This window comes from Pseudophryne corroboree, chromosome 2, assembly GCF_028390025.1.
Source record: "Pseudophryne corroboree isolate aPseCor3 chromosome 2, aPseCor3.hap2, whole genome shotgun sequence".
Taxonomy (NCBI): Eukaryota; Metazoa; Chordata; class Amphibia; order Anura; family Myobatrachidae; genus Pseudophryne; species Pseudophryne corroboree.
The window spans coordinates 396360182-396373604 of record NC_086445.1 but is presented as its reverse complement, the minus strand read 5'-3'; positions in this window follow the sequence as shown (position 1 = coordinate 396373604).

Sequence of the window (13423 nt, the reverse complement as noted above, 5' to 3'; positions counted from 1 at the left end):
GCCGGATCCTAAGGGAAAAGGCATTCCGGAAGAGGTCATACCTACCCTGGTCAAAGCCAGGAAGGAGGTGACCGCACAACGTTATCACCACATGTGGTAAAAATATGTTGCGTGGGTGAGGCCAGGAAGGCCCCACGAAAAAATTTCAACTAGGTCGATTTCTGCACTTCCTGCAAACAGGAGTGTCTATGAGCCTCAAATTGGGGTCCATTAAGGTTCAAGTTTCGGCCCTATAGATTTTCTTCCAGAAAGAATTGGCTTCAGTTCCTGAAGTCCAGACGTTTGTCAAGGGAGTATTGCATATACAGCCCATGTGTGCCTCCAGTGGCACCGTGGGATCTCAACGTAGTGTTGGGATTCCTCAAATCATATTGGTTTGAACCACTCAAATCTGTGGATTTGAAATATCTCACATGGAAAGTGACCATGCTGTTGGCCCTGGCCTCGGCCAGGCGATTGTCAAAATTGGCGGCTTTGTCTTACAAAAGCCCATATTTGATTTTCCATTCGGGACAGGACAGAACTGCGGACTCGTCCCCAGTTTCTTCCTAAGGTGGTGTCAGCGTTTCACCTGAAACAACCTATTGTGGTGCCTGCGGCTACTAGGGACTTGGAGGACTCCAAGTTGCTAGACGTTGTCAGGGCCCTGAAAATATATATATATATATAATTCCAGGACGGCTGGAGTCAGAAAGTCTGACTTGCTGTTTATATTGTAGGCACCCAAAAAGCTGGGTGCTCCTGCTTCTAAGCAGACTATTGCTCGTTGGATTTGTAGTACAATTCAGCTTGCACATTCTGTGGCAGGCCTGCCACAGCCAAAATCTGTAAATGCCCATTCCACAAGGAAGGTGGGCTCATCTTGGACGGCTGCCCGAGGGGTCTCGGCTTTACAACTTTGCCGAGCTGCAACTTGGTCAGGGGCAAACACGTTTGCTAAATTCTACAAAATTTGATACCCTGGCTGAGGAGGACCTGGAGTTCTCTCATTCGGTGCTGCAGAGTCATCCGCACTCTCCCGCCCGTTTGGGAGCTTTGGTATAATCCCCATGGTCCTGACGGAGTCCCCAGAATCCACTAGGACGTCAGAGAAAATAAGATTTTACTTACCGATAAATCTATTTCTCATAGTCCGTAGTGGATGCTGGGCGCCCATCCCAAGTGCGGATTGTCTGCATTACTTGTACATAGTTATTGTTACAAAAAAATCGGGTTATTATTGTTGTGAGCCATCTTTTTTAGAGGCTACTTCATTGTTATCATACTGTTAACTGGGTTCAAATCACAAGTTGTACGGTGTGATTGGTGTGGCTGGTATGAGTCTTACCCGGGATTCAAGATCCTTCCTTATTGTGTACGCTCGTCCGGGCACAGTACCTAACTGAGGCTTGGAGGAGGGTCATAGGGGGAGGAGCCAGTGCACACCATGTGATCCTAAAAGCTTGCTTTTGTGCCCTGTCTCCTGCGGAGCCGCTATTCCCCATGGTCCTGACGGAGTCCCCAGCATCCACTACGGACTATGAGAAATAGATTTATCGGTAAGTAAAATCTTATTTTTTTGCCCGCTGCCGCTATTTTAGTTAAGAGCATGCGCTGGCCGAGTGATGGTTTAGGGGTGGGAGACGTGTTTTGCATGTCCCAAATAGCCCAATCTGGAGAAGCCACTATATCAATATGTAGTTTATCTTTAATATAAGTTTGTATTAAACCCCAGAACTTACTAACCTCAGGACAGCTCCACAGGCAATGATAGATATCTGCCCCGGGTGCACCACATTTGAAGCACTTAGAATCAGAGGCCGTGCCCATTTGGAATCTTAATTTCGGCGTAATGTAGGAACGGTGCAGGATTTGATAATTCATCTCAGCGTATGACGCTGATATGAGAATCTTGTTGATTCTGTTAAATGCAGTGAGCATGGCAGAGGTAGTGATACTCTGGGTGCTCTACCAGTCTATGGTTTTCTTAAGGAATGTGTAAAGTAGAGATGTGCACTTGAAATTTTTCGGGTTTTGTGTTTTGGTTTTGGGTTCGGTTCCGCGGCCGTGTTTTGGGTTCGACCGCGTTTTGGCAAAACCTCACCGAATTTTTTTTGTCAGATTCGGGTGTGTTTTGGATTCGGGTGTTTTTTTCAAAAAACACTAAAAAACAGCTTAAATCATAGAATTTGGGGGTCATTTTGATCCCAAAGTATTATTAACCTCAAAAACCATAATTTCCACTCATTTTCAGTCTATTCTGAATACCTCACACCTCACAATATTAATTTTAGTCCTAAAATTTGCACCGAGGTCGCTGCATGACTAAGCTAAGCGACCCTAGTGGCCGACACAAACACCGGGCCCATCTAGGAGTGGCACTGCAGTGTCACGCAGGATGGCCCTTCCAAAAAACACTCCCCAAACAGCACATGACGCAAAGAAAAAAAGAGGCGCAATGAGGTAGCTGTGTGAGTAAGATAAGCGACCCTAGTGGCCGACACAAACACCGGGCCCATCTAGGAGTGGCACTGCAGTGTCACGCAGGATGGCCCTTCCAAAAAACACTCCCCAAACAGCACATGACGCAAAGAAAAAAAGAGGCGCAATGAGGTAGCTGTGTGAGTAAGCTAAGCGACCCTAGTGGCCGACACAAACACCTGGCCCATCTAGGAGTGGCACTGCAGTGTCACGCAGGATGGCCCTTCCAAAAAACACTCCCCAAACAGCACATGACGCAAAGAAAAAAAGAGGCGCAATGAGGTAGCTGTGTGAGTAAGATAAGCGACCCTAGTGGCCGACACAAACACCAGGCCCATCTAGGAGTGGCACTGCAGTGTCACGCAGGATGGCCCTTCCAAAAAACACTCCCCAAACAGCACATGACGCAAAGAAAAAAAGAGGCGCAATGAGGTAGCTGTGTGAGTAAGATAAGCGACCCTAGTGGCCGACACAAACACCTGGCCCATCTAGGAGTGGCACTGCAGTGTCACGCAGGATGGCCCTTCCAAAAAACACTCCCCAAACAGCACATGACGCAAAGAAAAAAAGAGGCGCAATGAGGTAGCTGTGTGAGTAAGATAAGCGACCCTAGTGGCCGACACAAACACCGGGCCCATCTAGGAGTGGCACTGCAGTGTCACGCAGGATGGCCCTTCCAAAAAACACTCCCCAAACAGCACATGACGCAAAGAAAAAAAGAGGCGCAATGAGGTAGCTGTGTGAGTAAGCTAAGCGACCCTAGTGGCCGACACAAACACCTGGCCCATCTAGGAGTGGCACTGCAGTGTCACGCAGGATGGCCCTTCCAAAAAACACTCCCCAAACAGCACATGACGCAAAGAAAAAAAGAGGCGCAATGAGGTAGCTGTGTGAGTAAGATAAGCGACCCTAGTGGCCGACACAAACACCGGGCCCATCTAGGAGTGGCACTGCAGTGTCACGCAGGATGGCCCTTCCAAAAAACACTCCCCAAACAGCACATGACGCAAAGAAAAAAAGAGGCGCAATGAGGTAGCTGTGTGAGTAAGATAAGCGACCCTAGTGGCCGACACAAACACCGGGCCCATCTAGGAGTGGCACTGCAGTGTCACGCAGGATGGTCCTTCCAAAAAACACTCCCCAAACAGCACATGACGCAAAGAAAAAAAGAGGCGCAATGAGGTAGCTGTGTGAGTAAGATAAGCGACCCTAGTGGCCGACACAAACACCGGGCCCATCTAGGAGTGGCACTGCAGTGTCACGCAGGATGGCCCTTCCAAAAAACACTCCCCAAACAGCACATGACGCAAAGAAAAAAAGAGGCGCAATGAGGTAGCTGTGTGAGTAAGATAAGCGACCCTAGTGGCCGACACAAACACCAGGCCCATCTAGGAGTGGCACTGCAGTGTCACGCAGGATGGCCCTTCCAAAAAACACTCCCCAAACAGCACATGATGCAAAGAAAAAAAGAGGCGCAATGAGGTAGCTGTGTGAGTAAGATAAGCGACCCTAGTGGCCGACACAAACACCTGGCCCATCTAGGAGTGGCACTGCAGTGTCACGCAGGATGGCCCTTCCAAAAAACACTCCCCAAACAGCACATGACGCAAAGAAAAATTAAAGAAAAAAGAGGTGCAAGATGGAATTGTCCTTGGGCCCTCCCACCCACCCTTATGTTGTATAAACAGTACATGCACACTTTAACCAACCCATCATTTCAGTGACAGGGTCTGCCACACGACTGTGACTGAAATGACGGGTTGGTTTGGACCCCCACCAAAAAAGAAGCAATTAATCTCTCCTTGCACAAACTGGCTCTACAGAGGCAAGATGTCCACCTCATCATCATCCTCCGATATATCACCGTGTACATCCCCCTCCTCACAGATTATCAATTCGTCCCCACTGGAATCCACCATCTCAGCTCCCTGTATACTTTGTGGAGGCAATTGCTGCTGGTCAATGTCTCCACGGAGGAATTGATTATAATTCATTTTAATGAACATCATCTTCTCCACATTTTCTGGAAGTAACCCCGTACGCCGATTGCTGACAAGGTGAGCGGCGGCACTAAACACTCTTTCGGAGTACACACTTGTGGGAGGCAACTTAGGTAGAATAAAGCCAGTTTGTGCAAGGGCCTCCAAATTGCCTCTTTTTCCTGCCAGTATAAGTACGGACTGTGTGACGTGTCTACTTGGATGCGGTCACTCATATAATCCTCCACCATTCTTTCAATGGGGAGAGAATCATATGCAGTGACAGTAGACGACATGTCCGTAATCGTTGACAGGTCCTTCAGTCCGGACCAGATGTCAGCATCAGCAGTCGCTCCAGACTGCCCTGCATCACCGCCAGCGGGTGGGCTCGGAATTCTGAGCCTTTTCCTCGCACCCCCAGTTGCGGGAGAATGTGAAGGAGGAGATGTTGACAGGTCGCATTCCGCTTGACTTGACAATTTTCTCACCAGCAGGTCTTTGAACCCCAGCAGACTTGTGTCTGCCGGAAAGAGAGATCCAAGGTAGGTTTTAAATCTAGGATCGAGCACGGTGGCCAAAATGTAGTGCTCTGATTTCAACAGATTGACCACCCGTGAATCCTTGTTAAGCGAATTAAGGGCTCCATCCACAAGTCCCACATGCCTAGCGGAATCGCTCCGTGTTAGCTCCTCCTTCAATGTCTCCAGCTTCTTCTGCAAAAGCCTGATGAGGGGAATGACCTGACTCAGGCTGGCAGTGTCTGAACTGACTTCACGTGTGGCAAGTTCAAAGGGCAGCAGAACCTTGCACAACGTTGAAATCATTCTCCACTGCGCTTGAGACAGGTGCATTCCACCTCCTATATCGTGCTGAATTGTATAGGCTTGAATGGCCTTTTGCTGCTCCTCCAACCTCTGAAGCATATATAGGGTTGAATTCCACCTCGTTACCACTTCTTGCTTCAGATGATGGCAGGGCAGGTTCAGGCGTTTTTGGTGTTGCTCCAGTCTTCTGTACGTGGTGCCTGTACGCCGAAAGTGTCCCGCAATTCTTCTGGCCACCGACAGCATCTCTTGCACGCCCCTGTCGTTTTTTAAAAAATTCTGCACCACCAAATTCAAGGTATGTGCAAAATATGGGACGTGCTGGAATTTGCCCAGATTTAATGCACACACAATATTGCTGGCGTTGTCCGATGCCACAAATCCACAGGAGAGTCCAATTGGGGTAAGCCATTCCGCGATGATCTTCCTCAGTTGCCATAAGAGGTTTTCAGCTGTGTGCGTATTCTGGAAACCGGTGATACAAAGCGTAGCCTGCCTAGGAAAGAGTTGGCGTTTGCGAGATGCTGCTACTGGTGCCGCCGCTGCTGTTCTTGCGGCGGGAGTCCATACATCTACCCAGTGGGCTGTCACAGTCATATAGTCCTGACCCTGCCCTGCTCCACTTGTCCACATGTCCGTGGTTAAGTGGACATTGGGTACAGCTGCATTTTTTAGGACACTGGTGACTCTTTTTCTGAGGTCTGTGTACATTTTCGGTATCGCCTGCCTAGAGAAATGGAACCTAGATGGTATTTGGTACCGGGGACACAGTACCTCCAACAAGTCTCTAGTTGGCTCTGCAGTAATGATGGATACCGGAACCACGTTTCTCACCACCCAGGATGCCAAGGCCTCAGTTATCCGCTTTGCAGCAGGATGACTGCTGTGATATTTCATCTTCCTCGCAAAGGACTGTTGGACAGTCAATTGCTTGGTGGAAGTAGTAAAAGTGGTCTTACGATTTCCCCTCTGGGATGACCATCGACTCCCAGCAGCAACAACAGCAGCGCCAGCAGCAGTAGGCGTTACACGCAAGGATGCATCGGAGGAATCCCAGGCAGGAGAGGAATCGTCAGAATTGCCAGTGACATGGCCTGCAGGACTATTGGCATTCCTGGGGAAGGAGGAAATTGACACTGAGGGAGTTGGTGGGGTGGTTTGCGTGAGCTTGGTTACAAGAGGAAGGGATTTACTGGTCAGTGGACTGCTTCCGCTGTCGCCCAAAGTTTTCGAACTTGTCACTGACTTATTATGAATGCGCTGCAGGTGACGTATAAGGGAGGATGTTCCGAGGTGGTTAACGTCCTTACCCCTACTTATTACAGCTTGACAAAGGCAACACACGGCTTGACAAATGTTGTCCGCATTTCTGGTGAAATACTTCCACACCGAAGAGCTGATTTTTTTGGTATTTTCACCAGGCATGTCAACGGCCATATTCCTCCCACGGACAACAGGTGTCTCCCCGGGTGCCTGACTTAAACAAACCACCTCACCATCAGAATCCTCCTTGTCAATTTCCTCCCCAGCGCCAGCAACACCCATATCCTCCTCATCCTGGTGTACTTCAACACTGACATCTTCAATCTGACTATCAGGAACTGGACTGCGGGTGCTCCTTCCAGCACTTGCAGGGGGCGTGCAAATGGTGGAAGGCGCATGCTCTTCACGTCCAGTGTTGGGAAGGTCAGGCATCGCAACCGACACAATTGGACTCTCCTTGTGGATTTGGGATTTCGAAGAACGCACAGTTCTTTGCGGTGCTTTTGCCAGCTTGAGTCTTTTCATTTTTCTAGCGAGAGGCTGAGTGCTTCCATCCTCATGTGAAGCTGAACCACTAGCCATGAACATAGGCCAGGGCCTCAGCCGTTCCTTGCCACTCCGTGTGGTAAATGGCATATTGGCAAGTTTACGCTTCTCCTCCGACAATTTTATTTTAGATTTTGGAGTCCTTTTTTTACTGATATTTGGTGTTTTGGATTTTACATGCTCTGTACTATGACATTGGGCATCGGCCTTGGCAGACGACGTTGCTGGCATTTCATCGTCTCGGCCATGACTAGTGGCAGCAGCTTCAGCACGAGGTGGAAGTGGATCTTGATCTTTCCCTAATTTTGGAACCTCAACATTTTTGTTCTCCATATTTTAATAGGCACAACTAAAAGGCACCTCAGGTAAACAATGGAGATGGATGGATACTAGTATACTTATGGATGGACGAGCGACTGCCGACACAGAGGTAGCTACAGCCATGGACTACCGTACTGTGTCTGCTGCTAATATAGACTGGATGATAATGAGATGAAATCAATATATATATATATAATATCACTAGTACTGCAGCCGGACAGGTATATATATTTATTATGTAATGACTGATGACGGACCTGCTGGACACTGTCAGCTCAGCAGCACCGCAGACTGCTACAGTAAGCTACTATAGTAGTATGTATAAAGAAGAAAGAAAAAAAAAAACCACGGGTAGGTGGTATACAATTATGGATGGACGAGCGACTGCCGACACAGAGGTAGCTACAGCCGTGGACTACCGTACTGTGTCTGCTGCTAATATAGGCCCTCATTCCGAGTTGTTCGCTCGGTATTTTTCATCGCATCGCAGTGGAAATCCGCTTAGTACGCATGCGCAATGTTCGCACTGCGACTGCGCCAAGTAACTTTACTATGAAGAAAGTATTTTTACTCACGGCTTTTTCTTCGCTCCGGCGATCGTAATGTGATTGACAGGAAATGGGTGTTACTGGGCGGAAACACGGCGTTTCAGGGGCGTGTGGCTGAAAACACTACCGTTTCCGGAAAAAACGCAGGAGTGGCCGGAGAAACGGTGGGAGTGCCTGGGCGAACGCTGGGTGTGTTTGTGACGTCAACCAGGAACGACAAGCACTGAAATGATCGCACAGGCAGAGTAAGTCTGGAGCTACTCTGAAACTGCTAAGTAGTTAGTAATCGCATTATTGCGAATACATCGGTCGCAATTTTAAGAAGCTAAGATTCACTCCCAGTAGGCGTAGGCTTAGCGTGTGTAACTCTGCTAAATTCGCCTTGCGACCGATCAACTCGGAATGAGGGCCATAGACTGGATGATAATGAGATGAAATCAATATATATATATATATATAATATCACACTAGTACTGCAGCCGGACAGGTATATATATTTATTATGTAATGACTGATGACGGACCTGCTGGACACTGTCAGCTCAGCAGCACCGCAGACTGCTACAGTAAGCTACTATAGTAGTATGTATAAAGAAGAAAGAAAAAAAAAACCACGGGTAGGTGGTATACAATTATGGATGGACGAGCGACTGCCGACACAGAGGTAGCTACAGCCGTGGACTACCGTACTGTGTCTGCTGCTAATATAGACTGGATGATAATGAGATGAAATCAATATATATATATATAATATCACTAGTACTGCAGCCGGACAGGTATATATATTTATTATGTAATGACTGATGACGGACCTGCTGGACACTGTCAGCTCAGCAGCACCGCAGACTGCTACAGTAAGCTACTATAGTAGTATGTATAAAGAAGAAGAAAGAAAAGAAAAAAAACGGGTAGGTGGTATACAATATTATATATATATTATATACAATTTTATATATATATATATATATATATATATTAAACTGGTGGTGATTATTAAACTGGTGGTCAGGTCACTGGTCACACTATCAGCAACTTGCAAGTAGTACTCCTAAGCAGACAATCACAATATATATTATACTGGTGGTCAGTGTGGTCACAATGGCAGTGTGGCACTCTGGCAGCAAAAGTGTGCACTGTACGTTATATGTACTCCTGAGTCCTGCTCTCAGACTCTAACTGCTCCCCACTGTCAGTGTCTCCCCCACAAGTCAGATATACATTATACAGTCATACTATCTATCTATCACTTCAGCAAGTAGTAGTACTCCTCCTAATGCTCCCCAAAATTACTACTGTGTCTCTCTCTACTCTAGTCTCACTCTCTTCTCTATAAACGGAGAGGACGCCAGCCACGTCCTCTCCCTATGAATCTCAATGCACGTGTGAAAATGGCGGCGACGCGCGGCTCCTTATATAGAATCCGAGTCTCGCGATAGAATCCGAGCCTCGCGAGAATCCGACAGCGGGATGATGACGTTCGGGCGCGCTCGGGTTAACCGAGCAAGGCGGGAAGATCCGAGTTGCTCGGACCCGTGTAAAAAAACATGAAGTTCGGGCGGGTTCGGATTCCGAGGAACCGAACCCGCTCATCTCTAGTGTAAAGAAATGCTGTAGAGTGGTGCACCCTAGGCATGGATTGCAAAATGATGTCTATACTATTAGACTTATCCTCCGCTGTCATGGTGGTCAGTGACTTATTGAGATAGCTGCGGATTTGAATATATACGAATAGTGGAATAGTGAGTTGTGGTAATTCCTCACAGAGGTTCGTATATGTGCGCACCTGACTGGTGTCCCGACAAATCAGCTGATATGACAGTCTTATACCCTGGGCCGACAAGGCTTCCAGCGTGGTTCGCACTGTTGTCCCACGGAAATTTGGATTGTGAGATAGGGGGAGGAAAGTTGTGTTGTGGCTAGAGATGTCCATCATAGAGCGTGCTTGTCTCCATGCCATGCATGTAGATGTTAGCAAGATGTTATTTGCTATCTGAGGGGGAAAAGAGGATGGATGTGTGTGTAATAAACTGACTAGCGGGGTCTCTGGACAGAAAGCCTGCTTCAAGCCGGTGTTAGCAAAGGCCTCCGTCTCATGTATCCAATCAACAGCATAACAATAATTTGCGGCCAGCATGTAGCTTCTAATGCAAGGCAGATTAACACCGCCTAATGATTGTGATTGGCACAGCTTAAATAGTGAAATTCTGGGGTTTTTATTCGCCCAGATAAATTCGGTGAAGGCCCTATTAAGAATCTTCAAGTCCGCATCAGTCAACAGTAAAGGCAACATTTGTATAGGATATAATAGTCTCGGGAAGGTGATCATTTTGATCAATTGACATCTTTCCAGATAGGAGGGGGGTAGGTGTTTCACCGCCTGGAAGTCAGCTAAAGTGCGCGCGATGACTCGTGGAAAGTTACATCTATATAAATCGGCTGGGTTAATGGGTATTTGAAGCCCTAAGTACGTAATCGTTTGGCTTGCCCAACGAAAGGGAAATAGGTAATTCCAATTGTGGGTCGCTCGAGGATGCAGAGCTAAGGCCTCGGTTTTTTATTTATTCACTTTGAATCCAGATACTGATTAAAAGGTCGTTAGTAGGGATAAGAAGCTGGGAAACGCTGCCTGAGGGTTAGAGAAGTACAGTAATAGATCGTCAGCATAAGCCGTGACCTTAAGGTCATGGCTACCGACTTTGACCCCCCTCCAGGCGGTATTTAGGTGACAGTGTCTAATGAGTGGGTCTAAGGCAAGGTAAAAAAGAAGCGGGGAGAGTGGGCACCCCTGCCTCGTGCCTCTATGTAATGTGAAAGTGTCGGTATTCATTCCATTCACTGTGAGGAATGTAGCCGGGGAAGCATATATAGTGCGAAAGAATCTAACAAAATCAGCTCCAAATCTTTGCCGATGAAGCACCTTCAGCAGGTGCAACCATGATACGCGATCAAATGCTTTATCAGCATCGCAGCTCACCAGCAGAGACGTCCCTCCGGCAACTGGGCCGATGTTGTCAGTGCTGCTATCAATTGCCTAATGTTATGTACTGACGATCTCCCTTTTACGAAGCCTGTTTGAGATGGATGTAATAACATGGGCAGTATTAGTTGTAGTCTATTCGCCATAAGAGCAGTTAGGAGTGCCAAGAAGTGGGAGAGGTATATTGATACTCTAGACCCGGATGTACAGTCGTTCATCTATAAACTTTTTGAGACCACAACGTGGTATCTATATAGACAAATCGATAGGGCCTCTTGACAACCTAGGCCCATGTACTGTTCCTTTGGGACCCCCTGCTGTTTTCTTAGGAAATGCAATTATATTAATTTTAATACCCAATGCTGTATGTTTAGTCTGATGCCATATTGGTACTGAACCTTCTCTTTGGTAGAATGGCTAACCATGCCTGAATTACTTCTTTAATATTTTTACTTAGGACTTCTTTGGCCGCTACTCATTCATGATATGATTATACTTGTATTGATTTCCCCATTTGTTTCTTCCCCCCCCCCCTCCTGTCTGTCTTCCTTACTGACCTCTCGGGTATACTGATCACCTGTGAATCCTCAGGTAGAATTGTATGCTTAGCCTTAGGTATATGGTGATTTCTTATGCTAAGACGCACGTCGGTAATGTCTTCATCATTTCCTAGACCTCATGTAGGTTAAGATTGTTTATCCTTTACCTCTTACTCAAGCCTACAAGTACCGACTATGTATCTGTGGTTTCACTGATGTGGCTTAAAAGCACCTTACGATGGATTATTGTAACTATACCGGTTTCTCTCCGTTTTTTGGTATGTCTGTATCATGAAGGTCTTCCCTGTTCTTGTATTTCTATAAAAAATCTAATAAAAATTGTTGGATTAAAAAAAAAAAAGAGCAGTTAGGAGTTTAAAGTCATGGTTCAGGAGGGATATTGGACGATACGATTGAACTAGGGTGGGGTTTTTCCCCGGTTTCGGCAGCACTATCACACGAGCCTGATTAAAGGCAGTAGGGGCAACATTCCCAGATATAATAGAGTTAAATAATGACAGGAGGTGGGGCGTGACATGGGGTAGTAACAATTTATAGTATTCTGCACTTAAGCCATCTGGGCCCGGGGATTTACCGTTAGCTAGTTGCTTTATTACCGTCAAGAGTTCCAGATCAGTAATTGGTTCCATAAGGGAACTCCGGTCGTCCTCAGTCAACGTAGGTGAGCCGGCTGAGTGAAGAAAGGTCATGCCTCCAATGGGGTCGTCCGGTGGGGCCGTGTACAGCTCCTTATAATAATTTAAAAAGGAGTCAGCAATGACTGCCGGATCGGAGGACAGGTGGGTACCAGTATGAAGGGACAAGATATGGGAGGCGGGTCGTTGGCTACGAACCACGTTTGCCAGAAGCTTGCCTGCTCTATTACCCCATTTAAAGTATCTGTGTTTCTGAAAATCCAATGCGTATTGGGCCCTTTCTGTACAAAGAGTATCGAAAAGGTGTTTTGTTTCAGTGTAGATTCTACGGTTATCGTCTGTCGGGGAGGACAGTAACTTTGCATAGGAGTCAGTGAGTGCTAGGCCCAAATCACGGTATCGTTGATTAAGATTCTTACGTTTATTCGCGACATATGCAATGACGTAGCCCCTCATCACCGGCTTAGAGCCAGACCAGAAGAGGTTTATATCATCTGTATGTTGGGCATTGTCCTTAGTGTAATGTATGAAGTTAGTCTCCAAATAAGTTTTAAATTCGGGGGATGTATACAAGTAAGAAGGGAATCCCCAATTAAAGGAGGTTGTTCTGGGAGACTGCAGCTTCAGTGTGAACCACGTGGGCGCGTGATCAGAGATGGCTATATTTTCCACCTTAGAGTCGTCCACCCTAGGGAGCAGCATATCAGAGAGCAGCCAATACTCTATCCGAGTGGAAGTGGCGTGTGGATGTGAATAGAACGTGTATTCCCGCCCAACAGGGTGTTGGTGTCGCCAGGGGTCTACCAAATTGAGCGAGGTCGTTAGTAATTGCAATGAGGCTGGCACAGAATAACTCCATCTACTGGATGTGTCTGATCTGTCTAGGGTCGGATGAAGTGTGGAGTTAAAGTCACCCCCAATTATCAGCCCACCCTCTGCCCACTCCTGAAGTCGGACATAAACATCTGAGAAGAAGGCATTATGTTCTGAATTGGGCACGTATAGGGTCACTAAAGTATAGAGCTCCCCTTCTAACTGTAGTTTTATGAACAGAAACCGGCCTTCATCGTCAGCACAAGTGTTTAATATGGAATACCTGAGAGATTTGTGAAATATAATTACCACACCCCGTTTTTTAGAAGTAAACGAGGCCGACCTATAATCATGAAACCAACTATCCCTTAGGACGTTAGGATCCCCCGACTTCCAGTGGGTCTCCTGTAACAGTGCTACGTCTGGTCGTAAGCGTTTAAGGTGTTGTAATATTTTCCTACGCTTAATCGGGGTATTTAAGCCTTCTACGTTCCAAGA